The sequence below is a fragment of the Desmodus rotundus genome, chromosome 2 (genome assembly GCF_022682495.2).
Source record: "Desmodus rotundus isolate HL8 chromosome 2, HLdesRot8A.1, whole genome shotgun sequence".
NCBI lineage: Eukaryota > Metazoa > Chordata > Mammalia > Chiroptera > Phyllostomidae > Desmodus > Desmodus rotundus.
In genome coordinates, this window is record NC_071388.1 from 143,725,497 (window position 1) to 143,738,554 (window position 13,058).

Here is a 13,058-nt window from a genome sequence, read left to right on the forward strand (position 1 = left end):
ACTTTGTGCATGTGTCTTTTGTACATGTTCCTTGACAACGCACTCCGCTTTGCCCCTCATTATCTTCTCCTACCTCCCCTCTGGTTACTGTCAGTTTGTTCTTAACTTCAATGTCTCTGGTTATATTTTGCTTGCTTGTTTGTTTTGTTGATTAGGTTCCACTTATAGGTGAGATCATATGGTATTTGTCTTTCACTGCCTGGCTTATTTCACTTAGCATAATGCTCTCCAGTTCCATCCATGCTGTCTTGAAGGGTAGGAGCTCCTTCTTTCTTTCCGCTGCGTAGTATTCCCTTGTGTTACTGTAGCATAGTTTTTTGGTCCACTTGTTTACTGATGGGCACTCAGGTTGCTTTCATAGCATGGCATTTTAATCTAAATTATATACAAGAGAAAAATATTTGGGGGTTTAAGTAGGTATGTTTTCAAAATATTAAAATTGCCTTACATAGGTGGAATTTAAAATTTGTGTCATTTCTTTTCTGTAAAGTTAGTTGGGTTTGATGAATAGATGGCAGCAGTGAGGGTGATTAGAAGTCAGAAGTCTTCCCCATTTTCAGTAATCACTTTTAAGTACTACTCCTGATGGTTTTAAGAGGGTATTTATTTGGAAGAAAGACAACAAATGCTATCAGAAAAAGACAGTTCCTGAATCTTGGGTGAAACTCCAGGTTTGGAAAGTTAGTCACTTTTTAAAAAAAGTTTTAATAGAATTTGACACATGGGGCAAACATTTTTCTTTCCAAAGCCACATAGATTTTGTAATATGGGAGACTAATAAAAAATAGAAATTTGGCCCTGGCTGGTGTGGCTCAGTTGGTTGGAGTGTTGACCGGTAAGCTGAAGAAAGGTCACAAATTTGATTCCCAGTCAGGGCACAAGCATAGGTTGCGGTTCAGTTACCAGTTGGGATACATACAAGAGGCAACTGATCATATTTCTCTCTCTCTCTCTCTCTCTCTCTTTCTCTCACTCTTGCTCTCTCCCCTCCTTCCTCTGCCTCTAAAATCAATAAGTATGTCTTCAGGTGAGGATAAAAACAAACAAATAACAACAATAATAACAAAAACTAGTCTGCCCTCTATAAAAAGGGCAAAAATAAATCTACAAAAGAAATAGGAGAGAAAGAGATAGAAATTTGGAAACAAAACACTCAAATTAGGCTTTATTTTAATACAAATTTCTGCCCTCGTCCACTCTGTTTTATGAATAACTTTTGATAGACCCCTGGGTCTGCTACTCCCTATTTGTTTATTCCATTGTGTGTGACCCTGTGTCACATACGCGCACGCACAAATGTCACATAACTCAGTGTTTTATTCCTCATCACTACTGCTGGTGTTTCTCTTATTTACTTTAAAAGTAAGCATATATTTTCTCATTCAGATACATACTATTTCTGGATAATTTGGAAATTAATAAAAAGAGTAAGAGACATGCAAAAAAATTCCACATTTCCACCTGTTATTTCAGTACTGTTATGTGTAATGTGAAAAAAAGGTTGTGACCACAGTGAAAGTCAGTGTCTTAATTTGTTTAATTTCTTATTATATCAGCTTTTCTTATGTTATCACAAAATTTCAGAACTTTCTAACTGCAGTATAACATACTGTCAGTTAGCTATGTATCTGTTTTGAATTTTTTCATAATGTTGTCATAATATGACCATGCGCAAACTCTTCCTTCTAATATGGGGGTTTCAAAGAGTTTTGCAGTAGAGAAATCACTATTGGGAAGTACATGATTATTTTTAAGAAGGTAGGTCCAAAAATCATATTTGTTTTTAATATACCACATTTCTTTCCAAAAAAGCTTTTAACTAATTTACATTTCTACCCACAAAATAAAAAAGGACCCACTGAATCCAAGTTTTGCTAAAGTATAATTTCACCGAAAACAGTGTTTAGTTTTAATTTACAGGTCTTCCATTAGCACAATCCCTAATTAAATAGTTTTAATCCCTAATTAGTAGTTTTTTCCCCCAATGAAAGGGAAAATGTTGCTTTCATTTCAGTTGCCTTTTCCTGTGCTTGTACATATAACGGTGATCTCTGCTCAACTTTTAAATCTTATACACAGGCATGATATCTTTCCCTTCCTCGTGTATTTTTGGCAAATTTTATTTCTTTATAATATTTCTCTTTTCTATTATTAGATTATTTACTCCATTATATTAGATTGCTTTATGTTGATTAACAAGTTATATTCTTTAGCAATTTTATTTGACAAGGTGCTTTGCTAATAAGAATATGAATTATAATTCCTAGGGGATATAATAATTTTACTTAGCTATTTAATTAAGTGGGGACTAATTATTCAATATTCAGTTTTAATTCTTTATTTACATCTTCCCTCTAATTGCCTGTCTTTTAAGGCATTTAACTTATAATTAATAACTTCACTAGAAAGGTTGCAGGGGAAAAAAACCCCTGAAACTGCAAATCAGACTAATAAGTAGTAGCCTTAATAAGATGTTTATGTTATTGTATTTAAAAGTATTTTTGGATAGACAGATTTGAGTATTTCTCTTGGTAGTGTTTTTAAACTAGTTTAAATAAAGGTATATGTTTCTCCCATGTATGAAATATGGTAAAAAAAAAAAAAGTCCACTAAATTAAAATATTCAAGCTGGCAAATGAAATTTGATTTACATTTGTGCAATTTTGTGATCAAGTTTCAGAAAGGAGCTCCAACTAGTTTTATTTGTAGCATTTTCTGTGGCCACATCCCTCTGCGTCCTCTCCCTTATGTTGCTGGGACCGTATTGTGCCCTGGAGTTCTGGGCTTTTGTTGGACTCTCCTTAACTTTCTTTTTTCTGCCCCTACTTTCCTGCTGGAGCAGAGTGACTCTATCAGTTTTACAGGATAATTTAATATTATTCTTAATTACTTTCTACAAATAAACACTTATATTTTCTAAAGAAAACCTAGACAAGAGATAGCCACATAATTCTACACATTTCAAAGTAGGAACGCTTGTAATTCATTCCTTACATCTTTTGTCATAAAGAATTCGGAAGCTTTAAGGCCAGTTAGGAAGCTGAGGTTAAGGTTTTCTAATAGTTAGATGTCTCAGTGGAAACATTTGTTTCCTTTTTAACCATGTGATTTATAGCAGAAGATGGCCAGCTTGCTGGCTGGTGTCTGCTGGGAATGTCTGAATGCTCTACGGTTGTCTGAAATCTCTAGGTTTTACATGCAGGTGAACATTTGGGCTTTCTATTTTCCCCTCTTGGTAACTAATAATGGACAAGCTTAGGCCACTGGTATGCCATGTCATTAGATGAATACTGAGCAGTCATTAAGTAGCTAAAAGAAATGAATGATGAACAATTTTTAGGTTGTAGATAGAAAAATTTTATTATGTTTTTGAGGGGCATATATTGCTTTTTTACAAGCTTTCTTTATGAAGACGTAATTTCGCTATGTTTTAATGATAATTTTCTTGTAAAATATCATGAACATATATTTCAGGCTTTGACATTGATAGCATCGTCGTAGAATAGATGCTCCCGTTTTCCAAGCATGACTGAAAAGGCCAGTGTGTAACCAACTGCCTTGACAAATGGCATCTGCCTTACAAACATTCTCTATGAGGCTTCACTCTTCTTTCCATCTTCCTATGCCTGATAATCCTTTGTTGCTCTACTCTTTCAACATTAATAATTACATATAAAAACTATATGTTATAAGAGTTCTACATCTTGAAATCATTCCTAATGTTTACTTACCTCCTTTCTTAGCCCCACTCCAGTGCTTAATCTACCCTTGCTACTGCATCCGAAGCCAGAAGGCAGGGATTGTGCCCGTCTCTGTTTTATCTTTGGTGCCACCTATATAGACACTCCATTGTATCTGTTGGGTAAATGAAAGAAATATTTTAGTTTTTATAAATTAAGGCAATAGTTTTATCTGAAAAGCAATACATGCTTTTATTAAAAATTTAAACGTACAGAAGACCTATAAATCAATTCTACTCCTCAAAGGTTATCAAGTTTAGGTGACAAAAGAGCAGGCAGATTGTCAGCTGCGGATGCTGGTTCACTGAGGATTGCGGTGTGATTATTTTGCCAGGCTCCGGTGCTAGATCTAGGTGACACAGAGAACAAGAATTGAGCCCACTCTTTTCTTTCACCTGGTAGGATTCAATCTGTTTCCTCCCCAGATGTCAGGATTGTTTCTCTCCATAGACGTGAAATTTGGTGTGTCTCAGCTCAATAAATATGACTGAACCTCTTCTTTTTTCTGTCACCTTTCTGTGACCTGCACCTTCCCTGTGGAAGGATTAGATGTGCATGGAGCAAGGGCATTTTTACTCAATTTAAAGATAGCTCCTATGTTGGCCCACATGGACAACTGTAGGGCATTCAATTAGCAGTGTATACAACCGAGAGTTTGTTATCACCATGGTCTAGGACCATGGAATTTCAATAAGAGAATCCAAGAACTTGAATCAGCATTAAGTTTGGATGCTCTAGTCCCTCTTTGGTTGGACTGCCACCGGAGGTATATCAGCCAGGCTGGCTGTACTTAGTGCTGGGAGAAAGAAAAATGTGCCGGGTTTAGGAATGGACAGAGTAGCATCCCAGGTTTAAAACAGTTTTATGTAATTCCCTACCCATTTCATACTGATAATTATTCAATAGGTGGCCAGGAGAAGATGAGCTATTTGAAGGGAAGGCCAAATTCAGTGAGCCAACGGTCTTGCTCAGGTGGTAGACCAGGTGGTGATTAGAGTTTGGTCAGATATCTTCTGCAGTCAGTTTTTACAAAGGTCATTCCAATGTTCAATAAAAACTTTGAATGATATGTAGGATGGAAAATCTGTCATTTCATTTTGGGGCGGCATTTACAACAAAAAACACATTGTCAGACTCTAGACAGTCTGGAAATCAGAAAACATGATCTAGTTTACTTCATGGGTCTCAGCGGTGTGGCCAGGAGTGGCCGATTTGACTGGAACGGTGATCGTCGGCCTTTTTCATCTCATGGCACACATAAACTAATTACTAAAAATCTGTGGCACACCAAAAAATAGGTATAATTGTGACTCAGTCACACCTGATGGCTATTGTTATGTTGGCTGTTGTCATTTTTTTGACAATCTGAAAGAAAAGAGGTCAGTGCATGTTTCAAAATTTTGTATGATACACCAGTTGAAAGTTGCTGGACTAGAACAGCAACACTGCAACTTGAGACCATGTAGGATGGCGACTTGGGTGCCTTATCACACAGAGTCATCCTCACACAGAGATGTAGGTGGGAGCGCTACTCTACCATCCACCCTTAACTTCTGAACCATATTCAAACCGGTACCTATGACCTTAAGTCTGGTGAAAGCATACGTCAACCTTATCCTTAATCATCTTTTATTTTAAAGCAGCTGTAGTCGGGTTTTAGAGGACCGGAGGTATCAGTGGGGGGGAGGAACACTGTGCCAGTGAACAAGATTTGCATTTACTCAGTTTAGAGTGCCCATTCACACACAGCTCAACGGATGATTCTTCAGTATTTTCAGTTTCCATTATTATTAATACCAATGCTTGTTTAGTTTTCCTGCATTTCTATAAGACCCTTTCTTTCTCAGTCTGTTTTGCATTTACTCATTAAATATTTATCAAGCACCTATGATGTGCCATAAAATGTTTTTGGTATCTAAAGGATAGCATGGAGAATAATAGACATAATTCCATGGGGGAAGTAGACAATAAATGAACATATCTCAGTGATGTGTACTCTGAATAAATTACATAATTATATGGCATAGATGATGGAAGGGCATTTTAGATAGATTGGTCTAGAAAAGAACTCTCTGGGGTGAGTAAAGGGTGAAGGGCAGTGCCATTGTGTTACTCAGGACACCCCCGTCCCAGAGGGAGTGTGAAGCGTGAAGAATCTGGAGCACATTAAGGGAAGGAAATAGAGTTAGAAGATGAAGTTTGAAGGGCAGTCAAGGTCCAGATTTGGGTGGGTGTTACAGGCCAAGATAGGGATTTGGAATTTATTTTAACTGTGATAGAAAGCCACTGGTGATTAATGAGCAGAGGAGAGAAGAGATCTGATGAAATTTTAACAGGGTCCACCTGCCTTCTGGAGTGTAGTTTATTATGGGAATGCATTTAAGAATATAACAAATAACATATGATTGAGTGATCCCACAACTAGGTATATACTCAAGAGAAATAATTACATATATTCATACAAAAACTTGCCCATGGATGTCCATAGCTGCATTATTTATGGTATCCAAAAAAGTGGAAACAGCCTGCATGTAGATCAACTGATAAATGGATAAATAAAATGTGCAAAAATGTACAATGGAATATTACTTGGTAAGAAAAGGAAGTTAAATATTGGTATATGCTAAAACATGGATAAGTCTTGACAACATTATGGTAAATGAAGAAATAGTCATAAAGGACCATATATTATATGAAATTTCAGAATGGAAAAACCTGTAGAGACAGAAATAAAATCAGTGGTTACCTAGGGCTGGAGACATCGGGAGCATTGGGAGGTCATAGCAAAGGGGAGCTGTTTTCTTTTGAGGTAATGAAAGTGATCTAAATTGATTGTGGTGATGAATGCACAGCTCTGTGACTATACTACAAGTCATTGATTCCACACTTTAAGTGTATGCGTTGTATAGTACACGAATTACATCTCAGTACAGCAGTTTTTTTTTAAAGGAGTTAAGGCAGAATGGCAAGGTGGTGATGGTGGCTTGATCTGGAGTGGTAGCAGTGAATTGGTAGGAAGTGGGTCAGATCTGAATGTAGAGCCAACAGAATTTGCTGCAAGATCAAACAAGGATGTGAAAGAAAAGAGCTGCCAGAAAAGGGTACAAAGCTCTATGGCCAAGCTTTGTCAAATACTGCTTAGGAGTTATGCAAGAAATGCATGAACACTGACTGTTGGATTTGGCCATGAGTGTATCAAATAAGGTTTCCAGACAGTGGCAGGGCTAAAGCTTGTTGTATTTAAGAGAGAATTAGAGATAAGGATATGGGTTGTGTACACAGTGGTTATACATAATTCTTCACAGAAGTTTTCATTGAAGGTGAGCAGAGAGCTGGAGGGATAGCTAAAGAGTGATATGGGGTCAAGGCAGTTTATTTTAAGATGATTATTCATATAGCATCCTTATGTTGATAGCAATGATTTATTAGAAAAGAAAAACTGATGCAGAAGAGAGAAGTATATCAGTGAAATCCATGAATATGTGAGAGCACAGGGTGTTGCATTCCTAAAAGGACAATTCATCTGTTTAACACTTGGATTGTATATTTAGGGGTGACAGTAATAGAAGCAATCAATTGGATACATTCAACATGGCCATATGCAAAATTCTCTTCTGATTGTTTATATTTTCTCTGCTAAATGGAGAAGATGAACAAATGGATCCTAGAGCAAATTAAGCCTGAAACATTGGCGGAGACAGAAATGTCAAAACTGGCCCTGGCTGGAGTGCCTCAGAGGATTGAGCTCTGGCCTGCGAACTGAAAGGTCACTGGATTCCTGGTGAGGCCACATGCCTGGGTGGTGGGCCAGGTCTCCAGTTGGGAGTGTGTGAGAGAAACATCTCAAACATGTTGTCTCTTTCTCCTGGCCTTTCCCTCTCTCTAAAATTAAATAAAATTAAAAAAATTAAAAAATGGCAAAACTGAAGCTGCTGTACTTCGGGTACATCGTGAATCATGAGAAGTCAAGTTCTTAGGATAAAGACAGCAATGCTGGGAAAAATAGAAGGCACCAGAGAAACAGGAAGAGCAAATAAGATGGATTGACTCTGTAAGGGGGTTAAATGGTAATTGAAAAATATAATTAAAAAATTAAAAAGTAAAAGAAGCCATAGGCATGGATCTACAGGAGCTGAGCAGGGCTTTTAAGATTAGGATGCTGTGGACATCACCCACTCAAAGGGTCGCTGGGAGTGGGGGCTGACGCAACGGCACATCCCCCACAAGAGCAGAAGTATAGTGGTGAACCGAGAGGAAAAGGCACGAAGATGGCAATGTGAGGACGACAAATGAGATGCTGTAGTTTTCTTTTGGAGGCTGATTTGACTTGGCCGTATTGCAGATTGCGCTGAAGCTCTGGAAGTCCACTCATAGTGTGGGTTTGTAGGGTTCAGGTGAGAATAGTCAGAATGGGGGTTTCTTTCCAGCCATGTTCATCTATTTGCATGTAGGAATGGAATAGGGGAAGGTTGGATTTAACCAGTATATTCATTTGCTAGGGCTGCCCTAACAATGTATTGGATGGCTTGAACAACAGAAACTTAATTTTTGAGAGATTTAGAAGCCTAAAATCAATGTGTCAGCAGAATTGGTTTCATTGTGAGGCCTCTCTCCCTGTGACATATAGGTGGCTGCTTCTCTGTCTTTACACAGTCTTTCCTCTCTGTGTCTTTCCTCTAATTACCTCTTTTTGTGAGGAAGGAAACCAGTCCTATTGGATTGAGGCTCATCCATATGACTTCATTTTACCTTAATTGCCTCTTTAAAGGCCTTTCTCTAAATGCAGTTACATTCTAAAATATTGGGGGTTAGGACTTTATGTATAATTTCTTTTTTTGAAGGGGACACAATTCATACCATACTGCTAGTACTGGAGTTTTAAAACTTAACCTATTGGAGTGAGAGAGAGCATATGTAAGAGATGTGAAATTCTGTTCTCAAGTAGCTTGCTATTTAAGAGAGGCATACAAACAAATATAAAGACCAATTAAATTTTTAGGATATTGGATGGGTAACAGGTACAAAGAAAAAAAACGTGAGTTGAGGAAATACAGAATGTGTTGTCATGTGAATAGAGCTGTCCGTGATTTGACATTTGAGCAGGGTGGAAGTGATAGCTGAAGGAAAGAAGAGCAGGGAGCCATGACCCACCAGTGAACACAGAAAACAGCGTATGTACATTCCCCGAGGCAAGATAATGATTGGTCTCTGTAAGGAACGTCCAGGGGACCCAAAAAACTGCCACGGATAACAATGGTAGATGAGATCAGGAAGGTGTTGAGTGAAAGAAGCCCTCTTATTTGATGCAGTTGTGCCTGTAACTTCTTTAGTTAATCAAAAGTTGATGAAGTCAGGGAATCATATGATAGGCACATAAATATTTTGTTTTTACCTTGAAAAATGTGGTATAATTTATATAGAATTAAATTACACAAATATTAAGTGTACAGTTCAGTGAGTTTTGATGTTTGTATCCTGTGTAACTACATCAGGAACTACATCTGTCAAATATATTTTTGATTATTAAATATAAAATGTATTTTAATGCTCAAAATATTAATATTATATATATTTGTGATTTAATATTAAACATATGTGATCTGTCTGGAAAAAGTTCAGCCATTGTTAATATAACAAGAATGGTTTGCAAAACATCAGTGTAACCTGGCAGCCAAGGAGAGTGGACTGAAATGCACATGTGTGAACAATGACGACTTCACTGTACCAGTGAGGGCAGCAGAGGCTATTGAATGAGCACGTGTGTTGTGCGGCCATTGCATTCAAAATGAGTGAGTGAGTAGAGCAGGAATCTGGATCAGATTTTGCATTAAGCTTGAACATTCCTTCACTGAAACTATTTGGATGACTCAGAAGGCTGCCGCTATGGGCAGCTGGTGAGTGGCAGCTTCATCATGACAGCATGTCTGCTCATGCATTATGTCTCATGCAGAGTGTTTTGGTGAAACATCAAATCACCCAGGGGACTCAGCCCCCCTACATCCCACATTTGGCACCCTGTGACTTTTGGCTTTTCCCAAAACTAAAATCACCTTTGAAGAGATTTTAGACCATCGATGAGATCCAGGAAAATACAATGCGGTAGCTGATGGTGATTGGGAGAACTGTGTGAGGTCCCAAGGTGCCTACTTTGAAGGGGACTGAGGCATCATTGTACTATTTATACTGTTTATTACATCTTCTGTCTTCTTCAATAAATGCTTTGTTTTTCTTACTACCTGGCTGGATACCTTCTGGACAGACCTCATGCTTATAAATATCAAATATGTTTGTGATGTTCATTGTTTTTCTGACCCCCCGAGTACACGTGTACTGAACATACACTGCTTCTAGATTCCAGAAAGATTGATGAGGAGAATTCTCATTCTTTTTTCTCGTTCGTTTGGTGATGTTCATGATGATAACAATATTACTATTATTGGTGCTATATAGGTGCTATATAGTGAGCCCACTATGTGTCAGGCATTGTTATAAGACCTTTAAATGTATTAATTAGCTCAATTCTCATCAATTCTCTTAGGAGGTTGCTACTATTTTTCATATTTTGTGAATAGGAAAAGGGAAGCATGGATCATTTAAGTAACTGGAGTTAAGCCATATAATTAGTAGCGTTGGAACCCAGATTCAAATCATGGCATTGTAACTTGAGATATTTATTTCTGGATCTTAAGCTGGGTTGCTTTCTACTAGTTAAATTTTATGTAATGAATATTTAAATTGTCCTTAGTTTAAATGCAAGTGAGGATACATATATTTTATATATATACACATATGTTTATGTATATATATATATAATTTGCTTCCATTCCACCATTTTTTCATGTAAGACACTTATATCACATTATTTCCTTCTGCTTCTATGTCTCTTATTGCATCTTTCTGTGTGGTGTGGTTTTAAGTGTGGTCCCTTTGGTTTAGGCTAAGGGTGTATTTTTCTGGTTCACCTTTATTTTAGAATTTTCCTCATACAGGGATCGGTCTTCCTACCAATATACCCTGTAGCTAATTCAGGGTATTTATTCAATGCGTGCCCACTAGATTATCCTTCCATAAACAAACTGCAAAGTTTTCCAGTCACCAGTTCACAGAAGCACCTGCAGAGCGACTTAGAACATTTAAAGTGTGTTGGTGCCTGAGACTTCTGGGGCACTACCAGCTGTCCTGCACTAGCTTCCTGGACCCTTCGGCAGTTGCGGCACAGACTCACAAAATAGACTGAATACATTTGCACCTATTATGCAATTTTCTACAAAGGAAAACAGATGACTACAGATAAAAATAAGTTTAACAGCAACATAACTAGACTCCCTGGGTAAAGGATAACTTCCTAATTAAAAACAGAAACAAAAATCTTTCTTTTTTATTTTAATAACATAGTTACCAAACTTCTAAATTTTATCCAGTTTTTATTTTTTTATATTTGAAATCCATTTTGATAAAGATAGGAAAAATTGTGTCTATTTTCAGACGAAAATCTTGTAATAATATCTCATAGACTATCTGGCTGATACTGTTATTTAGTGGGCAGGTAGAAAAGCAAAGGCAGTCTGACTAGCAAAATGATACTTGATAGTTTTCTAACTCCTGAAGTTTTTTCTACCTAGAAAAATATTTTAAGGAGGGAAATAACTGTGCTAAGAAGATTTTGAAACAATTGTAAAAGGGGTTGTATTTTTGGCTAGAAGAGCCAGTAGTTTATGCAAAGTTGGTCATGCTCCACATGGGCTTGGCAAGCCAGGGATACTGCAGAACTTGGACTTGGTTTGAGAGACAGACCAGTGTTTGCAAATAAATGGGGGCTTACTGGAATAAGAACATAATACAGATGCTGACTCTTTTAAATAAACCTGGGCCCCCAACTGTGCTTATGTTGGTGAGTGTTACTGTGTATACTGTGCCATCCTTCTGCTAAACCGGTTTTGTTCTCAGGTGAAGAGTATTGCAACACAACATACAAGATTACTATTTTACAAGTGCCAGTAGATAAGACCCTTGTGAGTGATAACATTTACTATATTTTCAATGTACAGATAGAGTTAAAAGCATAAAATATATAAGAAAAGACTATTTCATAAATAAACAAAAATTCAAACAGCAACTTACTTCTATCCCGTAAAATACTAAAGTTAGACTTCTCTTGGTGTTACTGTTTTGATGTATAGATCTAGCAGGCTATGAAATTAGAATAATTTGAATAATTATTGAAGTGGTAATAAGATGTGATTTTCACATTTCATTATAGCTAAAGTTAAAATTAAATTCTCAAATAACTTCAACTGTTAGGCTCGTAGAAAATGACTTATCTTAGACATTTTAATATTTAATATTAAGTGATTTCATTCAGATTTTTCTGTTATAATAATATTCTTCATACTTTCTTTTTAAAATGTCCTCATTCTTTATTCTGCTTAAGTCACAATATCTTGTGAACTGGATAGGATAGAAAATATGTTATAATTAAATAAAATTAAGAACAGAGAGGCAACATGACTACCTAAAGTCATCTTTTCACTTTTTCTTTTTACTGTAATGGTACTGTCTTTAATATAAACAGGGGTTTAATTATTTTTAAAATAGATTTTCATATTTTGAGAGAAGCCAAGTTTCAAATAATAGATGATTGAACTCATCCAATAATGTTTTAAAACATTTTGGCATGACTTCATCAGCAAATAAATTTCAAGGAACAAAATAAAAAGAAAGAGTGTGAACTTACATATTAAAAGAGTCTTAAGAGACCTCTCAACCAACCATAATATATTTAATAGCAACCTGATTCACACAAACCAAAGATTAAAAAATAAATTATGAGACAATTAGAGATATTTAAAACCCAAGTGGATCTTGAGTGACATTAAGAAATTACTGTTTGATTGATTTGACTCTGGGTGATGGGAAGACAATGCAATATACATACAGATCATGTATTATAGAAATGTACACTTGAAACCTATATGATTTTATTAGCTAATACCATCCCAAAATTTTTAGTAAAATAATTTCTTTTAGTAAAAAAGAAAAAAGTGGTAAGATAAAGTGGAACGAAATTTAAAAAAGAAATTTCTGATTGATTTTTCTTTAGGTGTGGTATGGTATTTTGCTATATTGTCTGTATCATTTACACAAAATATTAACAGATTATATGATGCAATATCCACGATTTTCTTTACAATGATCCTGGGTGTGTATAGGGAATGAATAGTTAGGATGGAGTAAAACAAGACTGGTCATGTGTTGGTAGGTTATGAAGCTAGGTGAATGGTATGTAAGTGTTTTTAATACTATTCTTTTTATTTTTGT

At 36.3% G+C, this 13,058-nt stretch overlaps 1 protein-coding gene across 3 annotated transcripts in view; it reads left to right on the forward strand.

Annotated features, from left to right (window-relative positions):
• The window catches only part of GALNT13 (polypeptide N-acetylgalactosaminyltransferase 13), a 491,331-nt gene that overhangs the window by 50,414 nt on the left and 427,859 nt on the right, over positions 1–13,058 (forward strand). The window lies entirely within an intron of this gene.